Genomic DNA, 16,127 nt, shown 5'->3' with positions numbered 1-16,127 from the left:
CACTTTACCACTTGACCTGTAAAATGGGGACAAAGATACCTGATTTGGCTATTTCATAGATGTTGTGGGGATAGGAATAAATGAAATAGTGAATGTGAAAGCACTTCAGACTGCAGAGTGCTCCACAAATGATTATTATGGTATCATGAAGGTGAATAGTGTGAGTCCTCCTAAGAGAAGATGTGTATTATCGTGACAGACTGTGGACTGACAGCCTCGAGACCTGGGCGTAGTAAATCCTGGCTCAGTCACAGGACATTGGTCTGATTTGGCTCAGGTCTCCGCATTTCTCTGAGCCTATTTCCTCCTCTATAAAATGAAGAGGTTAAAAGAAAAAAAGGAAAAAATAACAAAAAGACATCAATGAATCATTATAAAAATAAACCAATGAGAGCAGGAGGAAATCCAGAAGGGGGCACAGAAAAACAGGGAAGTTCTGGAGCTGTCATATCAAATGTGGATTATTTAAAAATAAAAAAACAGACACACAAGTTGTAAAGAAGGTAAACTGTTTATAACAGAAGTTTCTGACTGTTATTCTTTACATACTAAAATGTTCATGTTTTATAATATTTAAGTTCAAAAGGGAAATTTGTGTAACAAAATCAATCATCAATAAATATTTATTAACTGTCTACTTGGTGCCTGGCACTGTAGTAAGTACTAGGGATACAAATGTGAAAAGAGAAAGACAGTCCCTGCCTCTAAGGAACTTATAGTCTGAGGGGGGAAGAAAAACACAAAATGAAGCTGGAAAGTGGGTTAGGGGGCAGGGGAGAAGGCACCTAACTTGGGGCAGAGTGGAAAAGTTAGTAGAAATCCCATAGTACAGCCAGGTGAGAGATGAGTTGTCTGAGCAGAGTGCTCTCATTAAATGGAATACTGGATTCATGGCCAGAGTAGTGATAAGGCAGAGGTTCCCAGCAGATGAGAGCTTACAAGGTTTTCCCAATAATGATGGAGGGCATGATGGAGAAGTCTCAAACTAGTACAGCCTGGTAAGAAATGAGGAGTAAGAAGAACAATGGGTCTCTAAGCTCCCCTCCAACTCTAAAATTGGAGGACTTAAGTTTTCTCCTTCGCATTGCCTTCTGAGCCTCCCTTTTCATGGCCACTGTCCCTTCTTGGCTCTCTCTCATACGCGGTCAATAACTTGCTGTGTGAATAAGATGTCCACTAAAGTCCTTTCCCACTTCCTTGTGGTAAGGAGGTGACCCTGAATTCCAGAAGAGCTTCTAAATCAATTTGGAAGGGATGTAAGAACCTATCTAGTTCATGCCAATGGAGCACATTTGTGCACTAAGTGCAGTGCCCAGCACATAATAGGCATTAATAAATGTTTAATGACTGACAAGTTCCACTAAGATAAACTGGTTTTGAGTACTGCTCACTTCAGTCTCTAGTCTGTCCTCCAAGGACCAGCCTAGCCATGGTCCAGACTGTGGCTGGTCAACAGAAGTCTGTCTATTAGGTGTTGAGCTACTTTAGCCACAGCAACTCATGAAGACAGAGACACAGAAGAATTGGGATTGGCATCAATGGGAGAATAACCACACTGTGAGAATTACGGATCTTGGATGACTCCATTGAGGTTGTAGTAAATGGTGTTAAAGTCAAAAAGAAAGAGATCCTTGTGGGGGGTACCTTGATTTAGAACACCACAAATTAACATGATCTATTCTTAATTGTAATTTTTTATTTTATTAAACATTTTCCAATTATATTTTAATCTGGTTCATCTCAGGGCATTAGACTTGAGATATGAGTTCAGATTCTGACTCAGATCCTTATTAGTCATGTGACCTTGGGCAAATCACTGAAGCCTCAGTTTCTTCATCTATAAAATTGGTAAAATAACAGCACCAGCTTCTCAAGGCTGTTGTGGGGAATCAAGGGAGATAATATATGCAAAATGCTTTGCAAACCTTCCAGTTCTATGTAAATGTAAGCAATTATTATTATGTATGGAAATATTGAACCAGAACATCAAAACATTCCTTAGACTAAACTAGAATTTGGCAGGATCAGATATTTGAAACTGTAAGAGAGGGATCTCTGATCCAGCCACCTCATTTGCAGATAAGAAAACTGAAGCCCAAAGGGCAGAAATGATTTGCCTAAGATCACATAAATAATAACTGTCAGTCAGTCAACTAGCATTTATTGATGAGTGTCTACTAGGTGCCAGACACCACCCTAAATGATAGGAATAAAAAGTAAGGACCCCAAAAAAAGACAAAATCAGAACGTGAACCCTTGACTCTAAATCCAGCCTCCCTTCCCCTTTGAAGTCTCCTTCCTCTTTTCTCCACACTTTGTTTGGTTTCAGTCTATTGATCCAAATAATAATCAAAATAATAGCGAATATTTATAAAAATTATGTCATTTTATCCTTACAACAAACTTGGGAAGTAGATGCTATTATTATTCTCATTTTACAAATGAGGAAACAGAGGCAGAGAGAATTTAAGTGACTTGTTGAAAGCCTTATAGCTAATAAGGAAATAGGCCGGATTGGAACTCAGGTATTCCCAACTCCGGGCCCTGTGCCACCCAGCTGCTTCAATAGGAAAGAGCTGAGACTTAGAGAGATAAAGTGACTTAATTATGGTCACTCAGGGAATTGGAGGCAAAGCTAAGAATAGAATGCTAGTCTTTGAATTCCCTTTCACTATACTATGAAGACTGGTGCCCTGATGCTGATTCTGTATACAGTATTTGCAAACTATCTTCACATGACTTTCCCCTCCTCTCTCTACTCCTCCCTGTCCCCTCCTTCCCTGTGAAAGCCTGTCTTCCATAGGTAGAAATGAAGCTGTACTCTAGGCATCCCCAGGAAACGGACCTTCAAGCCAGGACCAGCCTACCAAGGCACCAGGGCAAAAAAATCAGCAGAGACCCAGCAAATGAGTCCATCTATGAAGGATGTAGTAAGCAACCTGTCTAGGCAGCTTTTAGAGGTCAGCTCTATGCCTGCAGAGAGAGTGTATCCTTTTAATTATTTAATTAATTAACTCTGAATTCCTGTAGTGAGGATTGAGACACAGCTCCTGACCACTTAGGCCATCCTCCTCCATTAAAACACCAGAAAATGGAATACATTAAATTATCACTTGTCCAGCACTCCGAAAGGAACGAACTCTGATGTAGACCTCCCCTGATGTCCATTGGATGCCCTGGCATGGGCCGTTAGGCACCAGAGAAATTGGCTTAACTTTTGCAGCTTCTGCAGTTGTTGTTCGTTCCAGTGCCAGTGGGGATTGGGTGTGGTATAATACGCTATTTGTCTATCCACAAAATAGAGTCAGTCACCATTCTTCTGAGAATTGGGAACCAAAGAGGGAGATAAGTTTGGGAGGGAATCCAAGCCCCGACCCATTTCACCTTCTTCACCATCTGCTCTAGCCCACCTTTCACTTCCCCTTCTCTGAACTGAAACACAGCTACCTATATTACCCATTTTACGGGGCTACTTAATATAGTCTACTTCATATTGTTTACCTATTTAATGTATACCATTTATGTCTCTATAACTAAAAACTAGGCAACTTGAGAACAGAGTCCATATCCTTCATTTCTCTTGAATGTCTCACAACTCTAGCACTGGGCTAGGCACTGTTTTGAGCACTGACTCAGTAACTGATAGGTGGAATGGATGAATGAATTTCAGTAGAATGGGTAGTAAAGCAATAGAAACAGAACCACTTACTGGTGCAGAGTCGGGGAAGGGCTGAGAGTAAGGCAACGGATGGAGTAGGAGGTACCTTCCATCTCTAAATTTCTATGAGCCTATGATGGTTTAGAGCAGGGGCAGGGAACCTGTGGCCTCAATGCTGCAGGTTCCCCACCAGTAGTTTAGAGAAAACAAGTTGGGGTAATGAGACATTAACCCCCAGGGTGCGGGTTGTAATAACAACATACATTTTAAATGATAAGATGACAAAAACATTTTATATAACTTGTCATAACTGATAGATCACTAGATTTGAAGTCAGGAAGACCTGAGATTTCAAACTCAGACACTTACTAGCTGTGTGACCTCAGGAAGTCACTTAACCTCTGTTCACCTCAGTTTTCTTAACCGTAAAAGGGGGATAATAATGGCACTTCACTTACCTCCCGGGGTTGTTGTGAGGATTGAATGAGATAACATGTGTAAAACATTGCAAGTTATTATTAGGAAGGAAAGAATAATGAGATAATTTTTATAAAGTGTTTCTGGTTATTATTAGGAAGGAAGGAATAAGAATTTATTAAATATCTATTTTATGCCAGGCCCTGTGCTAAGCACATTATAAATATCATTAAAAAAGTTATGACCTGACTATAAAAACCATACAGCTATCGAATAGCAGAGTCAAGATTCGAACTCACATCTTCTGATTCTAAGTCTAATCTATTCCATGCTGTGGACACTGCATTGTTCATACTTTTTCAGGAGAAAAGGAGATCAGTGGCCTGAGCCCCTGGACACTACCCAGTGCCCTGGTCTCCTGGGGATGGTCCCAACCCTCTTTACCTGATCTGTAAAATGAAGGGAATTGGCTGGGTGATGTCAAAGGTCCTATTCAACTCTAAGTCCTTAGATCATATTCTAGTCTTAGGATCCCTCACTTTGACAAGGGGGTAAATGAGAGAGGAAATCGGGTCACAAAGAAACTGGAATTCAAACTAGACCCTCTCATGCTATAATCCAATATCCAATCTGATGATCTACTTGGGGGAAATAAAATGAGAGAGAATTGTTTGGGGAGTAAGGAAAAAGGACAAGCAGCAGTGAGTGGGTATTCTGAGGATAAGACTGAGGGGAAAGTAGCCTGGTTAGCTTATGACCTTCCAGCTGCCTGAAGGCAGTGCCCCTCCCTGCTGCCACAGGGGGCAACTCGACTTTCCCACATTCAGCTGCTATTTTTATGGGTGAATTTATTTTTACCCATCCTTCCCCGCCAACACGTCAGCCCTCAGACCTGCGTGCGGAAACCAGGCATCCAGGCAGCTCGGGTCACTGAAGAGCATGGAATGCAGATACATGACCCTCAAGTCTGGAGGTGACAGGGTCCACCTGGCCCCTTTACACCCCTTGCCTGATGAGGCTTCTTGAATCCCCTACACTCATCCAGTCTAGAGCATATCAAATTGATAGAAGTCCTGGACACCAGGCAGTCAGGCCAACCTCAGCTATCACTGGTAGGTTCCTTCAAATCAGCAACATGTATTAAGTAGATAACCTGGGCAAGATCCCTTGATACCAAGGCAAAAAATGAAATAATTATGACCCTCAAGGAACTAATATTCTCCTAGGAGGACTGTTCCTATTTGTACACGTATAAGGACTTAAACGATAATTTGAGGAGAAGAATCCTATCAAGCATGGCAGACGGGAATAGGGAAAGGTGAATGAGTTAGGAAATGATAACTCAACTAAGCTGTGAAGGAAAGAAGGATTGTGATAGGCCTTCAAGAGTCATTCATTTAACAAGATTTAACAAGCACCTACTGTACACCATGCACTGGGAGATACAAAGACAAAACAGAGATATGGATGGAGTGCAGGGTATGACTTTTACAAATGGAGTCAAGAGAAGGAATGTTGAGTTCAGAGTCTAGTGAACATCCAGTTCAACTGGAAAGTAGCCTGTGAAAAGGAGTAAAATGAAATAAGATTGTAAAAGGCCCTAAATACCAGGCTGAAGAGTTTATGTTTTAGGATCAGAGCTCTAGAGTTAAAAGGCATTCCAGAAGCCATCTACTCCGACCATCTCATTTTATAGATGAAGAAACTGAGGCCTATAGAAGTTAAGTGACTTACCCAAGGTCACACAGCTGGTAAGTGATATCTGAGTCAGCTTCTCTGACTCCAGAACTAGTGCCTGTTCTACTATACCACTAATCTAATAATTATTAATAGGTACATTATTATCATAGATCTCATTTTATCTTCATAACAACCCTGGAAGGTAGATGCTTTATGTTCCCCACTTTATAATGAAGAAACTTGGGCACACAGCATTTAAATGACTTGCTCCACATAGCTAGTGAGTGTCTAAGGATTTGAACTCAGGTCTGGCGGACTCAGAGGAGAGCCATGTCCCTCCCTGAGACCTAAGGAGACCATCATGACAGCTATGTGGTGGATTGAATGGAGGTCAAATGAAAGCTATAGAAGTCCTGGTGAGGGGTGATGTGGAGAGACGGGGTTATTCAAGGGAGTTTGTGTAGAGGAACTCTGTCTGTAATAAAATAAATCTAAATATAAAAATCTAAATAACATATAAATACAATTAATGTCGATATTAAAAATAAAATAAAAGCAAGGCCAAGTATACATCAGCCAGTACATTGCCCTCCCCCATTCTTTCCCAAAATCCCACATCTCGGAGAGGGATGCAGCAGGTAGGCAAAGGAATGGGCTGAGTCTTTGGAAGGACCCCACACCTGGCTTCAGTCATGACACTGTGCCCTTCTAGCACCAGGGTATGGAAGACTCAGGCAATGACGCCATGACAAGTCACTATAGACAAGATTTGAAAACATTTGGATACATTTAAAGAGGACCTCATTGGGTATTTTAGGGTCTGTTTCCAATGACAACAAGACCACTGACACTCCCCGTGCAAAAAGAAAATTAAATTGTCATGATCTACCTGGGAATCTGAAAATAGGTAAAATACAGGATTCTCTTAAACAGTTCTTTTCGTTCAGATATTCTTCATGCCTTGGCCATCATCCTGATTCTCTTCTCTTCCCTCCCAGGGCTGACGATCATGCTCAGGCCCTGGTCATCACTCAGGTCATCACCTGGATTATGGTAATAAATTCCCGAAGCAACCTTCCCCTTGAGCTTGTGTTTGATTTGAAGGCCACTGGTCATCTCTGTTGTAATGGAAAGGATATTGGAGTTGTAGAAAGACAACAATTCTCAAGATTGGGGAGTTTGTATCACTGTTCTATCCCATTAATCTCCCACATCACTTCCTCCATCCTAGAGCTCCACTGGGGGAGGAGGGGAGGCTTGGCCTCAGGTACCCAAACATCAACTTCATCTCCACCCAGACTTGAGCTAGCCTTCAGTGGCGGAGGCTGATGTTTAAAACCTGGCCATTTAGGGCCTCATAGTGAGGCAAGACTAGAAGATTTGCAAAGAGATTTGGGGACTGATAAAAGAAACAATTTCCTAAAAATTAGAGCTATCCCAAAGCAGAATGGTCTGCTTGGGAAGTAGTCGGTTTCCATCATTGGAGGTATTCAAGAAAGCCACAGGAAATCATTTCTCAGAATTATTATAGAAGGAATTCCTGTGTAAGTATTGGTATGACTAGCATGATCTCTAAGCTCCATTTCTAGCTCTGATATTCTATGACTTGAGTTTTACAAAAGTACTTTCAATCATCACAACCCTGTGATGCATGTAGCTCAAGTGTTATTATCTTCATTTTATAGAAAGAGAAACTGAGGTTCAGAAGGGCTCAGTAAATAACCCAAGGTCACACAGCCAGTTAAGTGGTAGAGCCAAGAAGTAAAAGCAGATTTTTCTGTCTCCAAGTCTAGTGCTCTTTTCATTAAGCCACACTGTTTAGTTTGTGGTGGTGGTGATGGTGGTGGTGGTGGTGGGGGTGGGGGTGATGATGAGAAAAATGATCATTAATAACTGACAATTTGGGGAGATAAAATCTATAACGTTCATTTCAGAGTTCAGCTCTGAAGACTGAGCTTTCTCCTCTATCAGAACATACCCACCAATCAAGGTAGGGTGGAAATAGATCCTTTGTCTAGATTGCCCAAGGCTGGGGTGGTCTGGGTATAGGGATAGTTTGTGACCTGATGTCACTTTTAGCCCCTCATTGTAATATTCATTCTTTCATTAATTGTTAACCAATCAAAGTTGATTGCCACCCTGTGGAACACCCCTCTTCCAAGAGCATATAAGTCTTAAGCCTGTGGCATGAGGGTCTTTGGCATTAGGAAGTGCCACTGACCTCTTTTTATTAAAATTCTGGCATAATTAACAAAATGACTACCCAGAAATTATGTTTCTCAAACTGTTTAAATGTCACAATGGGCAAGTCATCTCACTTTTCTAAGCCTTGATTTCTCCATATGTAAAATAGGAATGACAGTTACTGTTGGGAGCTGTTGAGAGAGAGACAAAGAGAGAGAGTGAGACAGAGAAAGAGAGAAGATGGCTCAGATATATAAATAGATACATAGACACACACATAGCATTTATTAAGTGCTTATTATGTCCGAAACACTGTGTTAAATACTAGGGATACACACAAAGGTAAACAAGATGGTCCCTGCCCTTGAACCTTATATTCTAATAAAGGAAGACCACATAAGGAGATCAGAGTTCAAATGCTACAGGATAGATCCAGCTAAAACTAGTTGCTCCAACTCTGTTGAAATGAATATCTATATGGGCAAGAAACAGGGGTGCTTACTTAGGGGAAGCAGAAGTGATAGCGTAAGTAGCAAAAAGCCAGGTGGGAAGAAATAACAGTTTCTGCTTCCTCCGGGAGACTAAAGAGGATGAACATGAAAAAATCAGGAAGAAAAGATTTCTTAGAAGATAATACATGGATTGTGTCCATGGACACTGCACTAGCAAACTTTTAGGGATTCCCCTTCCCCCTTCTCTCTTCCATAAATTATACTGTATTTGGGATGGGAGAAATAAGCGCAGGGGACTATTTTGGATATTCCCAGGACAGATGAAGTCAAGAGTACTTGGGATCCAAAATGAGGGACTTCAAGTTCTAAGACTGACAACAACTAAAAACAAGTCCCTTCTATCTCTCTTGTTTCACTTTTCCCAGCTTCAAAATGGCACATGTATGACAAGAACTTAGAGCTAGAAGCGATGTTAAAGATGATCTAATCCAATCTCATTTTCATTTTTTACAGATGAGAAAACATATCCAGAGGTGAAGTGACTTGCCCAAAGTCGTGCATCAAATTGGTGGCAAAGCAGGAAATAAAACTTAAGTATCAATTCTTTCCATTGCTTATTCCATTAAAATGTTAACCAGGGCCCCTCAGCTATGGGGGCACACACACAAGAGAGAAGTCTAATTTAATTATACATAGACAGATGCTTAACTATACATTGCCTTTTAGAAATCATTGAGAAAAGCAGACTCAGCTTCCTTTTATTATCTCACAAAATATACCCCCTAGAAATAAAAGAAAATTGGAAAAGAAAGAAAACCCCAGTGGGTCATCATGGATCGATACTAATTGAGAACTCCCCTTTCCCAGATCTGCAGGTTGATAAGGCCAAATATCTCTGGACTTGGTCTTCTGTTTGTGAAGTTTGCTAGGTCCTTCTAGTATGGGCAAATTCCCTGATGTGGCAGGTGAGACCTTTGGGGATTGAATGAGTGGAAAGAAAGAGGACATGGAGATTAGGTGAGTAGAGGCCATTCTGATGGGCCACTTAGACTCAGTTTATGAGTAATACAGGCTTTTCTTGAAACTGGGTCATTGTCACATATTTTACTTTTCTTTCCTTCAACAAGAATATAGTAAGCAGGCCCTGCTTGATGATGATGATAACGATGATATTGATAAACATATGTGCTAGGCGCTTGGGATGTAGAGACAAAAATAAATGAAATAATTCATGCCCTCTGAGAACTTAAAATCTGTTAGGAACATGGTAGCCACTAGAAATGACAGCAGCTGTGTGGCAAAGTGAATAGAGATCCCTGCCTCAATCTGAGTTCCAATCCAGCCTCAGATATTTACTAGCTTTGTGACCCTGGGCAAGTCCCTTAAACCCTGCTTACCTCAGTTTCCTCATCAGTAAAATGGGCTGAAGAAGGAAATGGCAAACCACTCTAGTATCTTTGCCAAGAAAACCTCAAATGGGGTCACTAAGAGTGGGGGCCCAACACAACAAAAAAGAAATGAGAGGGTAGGATGGCAGAACTAACATTGGCTTTGTGACCACAGACAAGTCACTTTCGGGGGCACAGTTTCCCCTTCTATAAAATGAGAGGATTGAATTAGGTGATTATAAAGGGCCTTTTCAGCTCTATTATTCTAAGGTTCTATGGTTAGGAAGGGAAAGTGATGGGTCACTGTTTCCATGGCATAAATAGCCTGAGGGTCAAGGCTGTCTTTTGTCAGCATGTAAAGATGTATATGAATTAATGGAGAGTGTGTATGAATTTATCAGGGAGTGAATATGTGCAAGCAACTGTAAATAAATAGTGGGTGTCTCTGGGAAAGCATGTGGAGGAAACTAGTAAAATGATAAGAGCAATTGATCTGTGGGTGCAAATGTGTTGTGATCAAGTGTATATGAAGGTATCTGTGTGTGTGGTGGAAGGTAGTTTTGTGTGGTTGTGCATCTGCGTGTGTGTGTGTCGGTCCATACGTGGTGATGTGTGCAGTACTGTATGTACATGATGGTAGGGAGGAGGCTGTAGATGGGAGCCACATGTGTGTATGAAATCTCACTGAGGATGAACGTGCATGTGTGTACATCTGAGTAAACCCACAGGGCTAGCTACAAGCTGTTAGCATCATCAGGGAGTTTTTGAAGTCCACACTGAATGTTTCCAAGTCCAGAGAGTGAAAGAGCTGGGAAAGAAGGGACAGAAAGCTAGAAAGCTCACAACCTTTTGACACCCCCCCCTTTTTTCCCTCCTTTCCAAAGCTCCAACAGCTGGACCTCTCTTCACCCCCACCCCCTGCCATTTCTCTCGTCCCCACCATTTTTCTCCCTCCCCCACAAGGTTCTCCAGGCTGATCACGGTAAGGGCGGGGAGCACACCAGAAAGCCCAGAAAAGATTCCTCCTCTTTCTTTCCCCTCATTCCCCCTTAAAAAGATGCCAGCAGGCAGCCAAGGAATCAGACCACCTTAATAGGAGAGTAATCGCTGGGCTGGCAGCCTAGTCCCACCTCTCCTTCTCCCTGTGCTCCTCCTCCTCTCCCTGAGCTGGGAGACAGTGAGAAAGAGAGAGCCAGAGAGAGTCTGGCAGGGGTTGGCAGGAGCTGTTGCCATGACAAGCATTTTCTGAAGAGAGATCCTCCGTTAAGACCGTCCAGAGCTGGGAGGGGGGCGGGGGGGCACTAACTTCCCAGGACTAACCCTCTGGAAAAAGTAAGGGCCAACGAAACCCACCCATTCCAGCCTCTCCTCCAGACGTTTTCTCCCGGGGCTCCCGAGGATCTTCTCCCTTGGAGGGCGAGAGTAGGAGACCCAGCCCACTCTGAGACCCAAACGGGGAAGGCGAGTGAGCAAATAAGCATCTTTAGCAATTATTACTATATTAGGAGGGCCGGTGGGTGGTCCTCCCCACCCCACCCCTCCACTCTATGGAAGCCTGCAGGGAGATTCCCGCTTGGAGAAGTCTGGATTATTGCTAGGAGGAGAGGTAGGCTTGTGGAGAATGAATTGACTTGGGCTTTTCAAACTTTGCCAGCTTCTTTCTTCTTCCCATCCCTCCAGACACTCCCCGGACTCTCCCTTCTTATCATGCTTTGGGTGGGTCGGGGTTTGTGGGATTGTTTTGTTGGGGGTTGGGGGGGTAGCCGTTGGATTTGGGGTGCAAACATTTCTCCAGGCTTCTTTTCCCAGGCTCAGTTCGGAGGCACCAAATGATTGGTTTGTTTTTCTTCTTTCAGTTTTGGTCAGGGTTGGGCTAAAGGGAGAGGAGGAGGGTCGGGGTGAGATTGAGGGGCTGGGGTAAAAGTCTCAGTTCTTGCAGTCCCGAGCTGGTGGGGGGCAAGAGGGGGGGTAGGAAAGCTCTTTGGAAAATGCATATATTCCCCCCCCCCCCCTTTCCCCTTTGGCTCTGGAGTGAGACGCAGAATGGAAAACTGTTGCAAAAATATTTTCCGCGTCTGTTCCTTTTCTTGAAAGCCCCAAAGAGAGAGATGGAAAAAAATAACCCGGTGAGAAATCTTCAGCAGGGAGGAGGAGCCGCAGTGGGGACTGGAAAGGGGGTGCGGAGGGGGGTGGGGATGGGAAGAGCAACTGGGAGGGAGTTAGGGGGTCGGAGGGGGAATTGCAAATTGAATTTCTTTGGCTTTGCCTAGAAACCTCAGCAGTTTTCTCTCTGCTTCTTGCAAAACAGTGTCAGAGCGCTGCAGACTTTCAAGTCTATAATTAGCTGTGGAAAAAGCAGGGAGTTCCCTTGTACCGTTGTGTGTGCGTGTGTGTGTGCGTGTGTGTGTGTGTGTGCGTGCGAGACTGTATTGTGGAAAACCAACTGTAGGAGTGTATTCGAAGGGTGCAGCCCCGCAGTTCTGCTCCCGAATGGGAAGGTGAATTGTACGCGTATTCTGTGGAAGTTAGAAAGTTTGCGGTTTTTCAGGGCTAGACACCGAGGTGGACGCGGAGTGAATCTGAGCACTATTGTCCGTTCGGTTTTGCCTACCATGATTTCTGAGTAGAGCCCCCGAAGGGCGAGGACCAGCCTCGGGGGCTACCGTGTTTTCTAAGTCAGACTTTCTCAGGAGCTCAAATTTAAGACTTTTACATGCCCCCCACCTCCACCCCACCCTCAGACCCCCTTTTTCTCTCTGGAGGAGGAATCGTTTTGGTAGTCCCTCTGTAGAATTCCCCCAGCTCTTCCAGAGGTTCTGATAGGAAGTGAATAGGGCGGACGAGGGTGTAGACCACTGTCACGGAGAGTGAAAAGCGTACTGGGCAAGGTTGAAGTGTCTCCCTCCCGCCCATAAAGGCAGGATCTACCTTAACTTGCAGGCGTGATGCTGGTGGAGAGGGAGTGGGGGTGGGAAGGAGGGAAGAGGGGCCAGTTATCAGATGGTGGGATAGGCAGGCTTCCAAATAGACACAGGAAGGGAGTCCAAAGAGGGAATATAAAATCCCATTCAGTTACGCATCATCTAGTGGGTAGAAGAAGGGTCTGCAAGAAATACCGATCCTTAACCCCTCCCCAATACCCTTCTCTTGCGCCTCTTCTACGCCAGTCCGGGACCCCTCCCTCTCCCCCTCCTACTTCGCTTACCAGATTCTCCCATTTTTGTGTGGCGAGAGAGAAGCTAGTGGGTTGTCTAAGATGGGCTGAAGAGTCTGGTGTGGGGAGGGGCATTTGGACCTGAGATGTTGGTTAGGAAGGGCATTGAGCACTGGATGACAGAAGGGAGTCTGTGGTGGGAAAAGCGTGAGAGAATGTGCTTGCAGAGAAGGGATAATGCGATAGAGCTGATTGTGAGGTGCAGGGTGCCATGGCTGTGGGAAAGCTGAAGGGAAGGCTGGACATGCAGGTTTGCAGGGTGGAGTTCAGTTCTGATTGATGAGGGGAGGGCACTAGGCACGGATTGAATAAGGATGTCATAGGTGTGTGTGTGTGTGTGTGTGTGTGTGTGTGTGTGTGTGTGTGTGTGTGTGTGTGTGTGTGTGTGTGTGCATTCAAGAGAGATGAGCTACTGAATAAGGGACAGGTGAGTATGGGCAGAGGCGATCAGGTGCCTCTACCGACGAGGTTTCTGCCGCAAGCTTGGAGGAGGGCGACTGAAAAAGTTGCCCCTCCTACTTCTGGTGAAGCTTGGTTTATGAGAGGCACTCTGGTCCTAGCTGCTGTGAGGTAGCTGAGGACATGAGGGTGGGGGACACATTAATATGCCATTGAGGAGAATCCTCAGGATGGATAAAGGGAGCTGGAATGTGTATGGGAAGGCGCTTGAGGATCTGATTCCCTGGAAGGGCAGAGGGTGGAAAAGAACCTTCATGTTTCCTTATATATAGTGGAAAGAGTGTACCTCCTTGGGAGGTTTTAGGTTTGAATCCTACCTTTGCTATTCTGTGACCTTGGGCAAACCTATGTTTTCTTTCTCTAGCCTCAGTTTCCTCATCTGTAAAATTAGGACATTGGACTAGATGATGCTAAATAAAGACCCCTTCTGCTCCAGTGATACTTTACTTCAAGAAGGGGAGGGTAATTTCATTGTTAGATAACTCCCCTGCATTTGATCTCTGTAGGAAGGAGCTAAGGGTTAAGGGAGAGTGGGATGAAAGATAGCACACGTTTGGTATATTTTGTTATTCAGTCTTTCAGTCGTGTCTGACTCTTCATGACCCCATTTGGGGATTTCTTGGCAAAGATAGTGGAGTGGTTTGCCATTTCCTTCTCCAGCTCATTTTATAGATGAGGAAACTGAGGCAAAGTTGTCCTGGGTCCCACACAACTAATAAGTGTTTGAGGCAGAATTTGAACTCAGGTTTTCCTGACTCCTGGCCTACCCCTTCTTGGCTTAATAAATGCTCTGTCTCTCTCTCTGTCTCTGTCTCTCTCTCTCCCCCCCCCCCCCATCTCTCTCTATCTAAAGAAAAAATCATCTTCCTTCTGAGAGTAACTGGGGAAACACTGTGTTGAGGTTTTTATTTTTTGTTTTTCTCACGTGATCATCCAGTGGCCCCAGCTGAAGCATTAGGGCCATCCCTCAGGAGCTCTGTCATCACCTGGAAGAACTGAGGGGTAATAGCTAATCCTGGGAGGAAGACCAGTCTTTCATACTAGTAATGTGAGAGGTAACATGCAAGCTCTACCTAAATAAACAAAACAAAACACCTTTTCCTCCTTCTGTGATAGATGCCTAAAATTTCACCTTTAAAGCCTCAGAGGAATTTCTGTCTTCAGTACCTTAGGGGAGTTGTGACATCTGACTGGGAGTAAGACCCTCCCAGAATAGGAAAAAACATCTGAAGGAAGAGGCAGGGATGTAGGAGGGTAGACCTACAAGTCCCTGAGTTTGGATCCAGCTGACTGGCATCCAATCTTTGTCCTTGGCTTTAAGAGAAGAGAAAAAAGACAATCCCCCCTAGAGAGGTTTGAGGGGCAGGGGATAAATTCTTGGATAAGAGGAGTATCTTGAGGAATTTTTGAGTTCCTTGACAAGTGACTTCTTGGTTAGAGCTGAGCTGGGCTAAGCCAAGCTGACGAAAGGGTAGAGAGAAGCCTAGGGATAGTCCAAGTAAGAGGGATGGTAGTGGTACAGGCAGAGCCTTCATAATTAGTGTCATGGAAGGATCATAGGCATATCCACCATGTCCTGGGAGATAGGTTTGGGGCAGGGGCAGGGTGATCAGGAATCTTCCTAATGCCCATTCACTTCAGCCCACGTTCCCCTCATTCTGAGGCCTAAACTGGGAAAGTTGAGAGACAGCAGTCAAGCTGACTGACCTTTCTAGCCTAATAGCTTTTCCTTCCCCATTGTCTTTGCTCCTCCTGTACCTTTAATCTAAGTGCTGGCAAAGGAGATGTGGAAGTTGGAGGATAGATGCTCTGGCTACCTTCCGTTCCTCTATGCCATGAGCCCGGCTGGTTTCCTAAGTTCTTGGCAACTTGGACTGGTAGAGCTTCATGTATTTCCTTTGTGCTTTCCCATCCCTAATCTTGGTTAAATCGCAGGGTGCAAGATTCCGAGACCCTAATGAAATGTACTATAGTAAAAGCAGAGTTGGAAAGTAGAGCTTAATCATTTTTTAGTCTTGTCCATCTCTTCGGGACCCTATTTGGGGTTTTCTTAGCAAAGATACTAGAGTGGTTTGTCATTTACTTCTCCAGATCACTTTACAGATGAGGAAAGTGAGGCAAACAATGTTAAGGAACTTGCCCAGAGTTGCACAGCTAATAAGTGTCTAAGGCTGGATTTGAACTCAGGAAGGGGAGTCTTCCTGACTCCAGACCCAGAACTCTATCTACTGTGCCACATACTACTTAGGATCAAATCCTAATTTGGCTTTTTATTAACTGTGTGACCTTAAGCAAGTGACTTAGATTTTCTGGGCCTCAGCGTCCTCACCTGCAAAATGAGGGGGGTTGGATTGGATCACCTTTAAGACCTCTTCCAGCTAAACCAGCTAATCCAAAGATAAATTCAGTGGGTAAATATCCCTTACTTTTTGGAGGAAGACTAATTCTAGAATACTTCTGAGCCTCATCTTTCATCTTCTGCAAAATAGGAGTGTCAATGCCTTCCTAGCAACAATGGGAAGGGCTGGTTGAGTCAGACAGCAGTGATCTTTGATCTTAGGAAAAAATCATAAGGAAATCTGATGGGGACAGGGATTAAAAAGCTAGATTTTATTTGCCAAGGTGGAAGTTGAAAAAGTGAGGCACTAAGCTAGATCATACTAAATCTGGTAGGT

At 43.9% G+C, this 16,127-nt stretch overlaps 1 protein-coding gene across 4 annotated transcripts in view; it reads left to right on the top strand.

Annotated features, from left to right (window-relative positions):
• Window positions 1-10,945: 10,945 nt before the first annotated feature.
• Window positions 10,946-16,127, top strand: part of ATP2B4 (ATPase plasma membrane Ca2+ transporting 4) — a 111,642-nt gene continuing 106,460 nt past the window's right edge. For 2 of the 4 annotated variants that reach the window (XM_072648140.1, XM_072648145.1), the window contains exon 1: window positions 10,946-11,385. The gene's annotated coding sequence lies outside the window, so the exon portion shown is untranslated. Of the gene's footprint in view, window positions 11,386-11,772; window positions 11,906-16,127 lie in introns of those variants that run through there. The other 2 variants (XM_072648144.1, XM_072648143.1) reach the window with 2 other exon arrangements.

The sequence above is a fragment of the Notamacropus eugenii genome, chromosome 2, assembly GCF_028372415.1.
Source record: "Notamacropus eugenii isolate mMacEug1 chromosome 2, mMacEug1.pri_v2, whole genome shotgun sequence".
In the NCBI taxonomy this organism is placed as follows: Eukaryota; Metazoa; Chordata; class Mammalia; order Diprotodontia; family Macropodidae; genus Notamacropus; species Notamacropus eugenii.
This window is presented reverse-complemented; position numbering and strand designations above follow the sequence as displayed.